The sequence below is a fragment of the Tripterygium wilfordii genome, unplaced genomic scaffold, assembly GCF_013401445.1.
Source record: "Tripterygium wilfordii isolate XIE 37 unplaced genomic scaffold, ASM1340144v1 ctg387, whole genome shotgun sequence".
In the NCBI taxonomy this organism is placed as follows: domain Eukaryota; kingdom Viridiplantae; phylum Streptophyta; class Magnoliopsida; order Celastrales; family Celastraceae; genus Tripterygium; species Tripterygium wilfordii.
Genome location: NW_024056358.1, coordinates 114,032 through 115,384, shown reverse-complemented (window position 1 = coordinate 115,384; position 1,353 = coordinate 114,032).

Sequence of the window (1,353 nt, the reverse complement as noted above, 5' to 3'; positions counted from 1 at the left end):
TGTGCAATTGCAAACATAACTTGATCTATTAGCATATTTACCTTACGAAACGTGGCACGAAGGCTCAACTAGCAAGTTAGACTTTTAAGAGCACTAAATAGAGTACAACGGTCCACATTGATGCTTTGGAATTGCTCAACTCTCTCCATAGAGGAGCTTTTCATGTTTTTGTGCAATTTGAGACATAACTTGGTCTATTCGCGTCTTTACGTTATGAAACGTGACACGAAGGCTTAACTAGCAAGTTAGAATTTTAAGAGCACTAAATAGAGTGCAACGGTCCACATTGATGCTTTGGAATTGCTCAACTCTCTCCATGGAGGAGCTTTTCACGTTTTTGTGCAATTGCAAACATATCTTGATCTATTCGCATATTTACCTTACGAAACGTGGCACGAAGGCTCAACTAGCAAGTTAGACTTTTAAGAGCACTAAGTAGAGTACGACGGTCCACATTGATGCTTTGGAAATGCTCAACTCTCTCCATAGAGGAGCTTTTCACGTTTTTGTGCAATTTGAGACATAACTTGGTCTATTTGCGTCTTTACCTTATGAAACGTGGCACGAAGGCTCAACTAGCAAGTTAGACTTTTAAGAGCACTAAATAGAGTGCAACGGTCCACATTGATGCTTTGGAATTGCTAAACTCTCTCCATAGAGGAGCTTTTCACGTTTTTGTGCAATTTGACACATAACTTGGTCTATTCGCGTCTTTACCTTATGAAACGTGGCACGAAGGCTCAACTAGCAAGTTAGAGTTTTAAGAGCACTAAATAGAGTACAACGGTCCACATTGATGCTTTGGAATTGCTCAACTCTCTCCATAGAGGAGTTTTTCATATTTTTGTGCAATTTGAGACATAACTTGGTCTATTCGCGTCTTTACCTTATGAAACGTGGCACGAAGGCTCAACTAACAAGTTAGAATTTTAAGAGCATTAAATAGAGTGCAACGGTCCACATTGATGCTTTGGAATTGCTCAACTCTCTCCATGGAGGAGCTTTTCACTTTTTTGTGTAATTGCAAACATAACTTGATCTATTCGCATATTTACCTTATGACACGTGGCACGAAGGCTCAACTAGCAAGTTAGATTTTTAAGAGCACTAAGTAGAGTATGACGGTCCACATTGATGCTTTGGAAATGCTCAACTCTCTCCATAGAGGAGCTTTTCACGTTTTTGTGCAATTTGAGACATAACTTGGTCTATTTGCGTCTTTACCTTATGAAACGTGGCACGAAGGCTCAACTAGCAAGTTAGACTTTTAAGAGCACTAAGTAGAGTATGACGGTCCACATTGATGCTTTGGAAATGCTCAACTCTCTCCATAGAGGAGCTTTTCACGTTTTT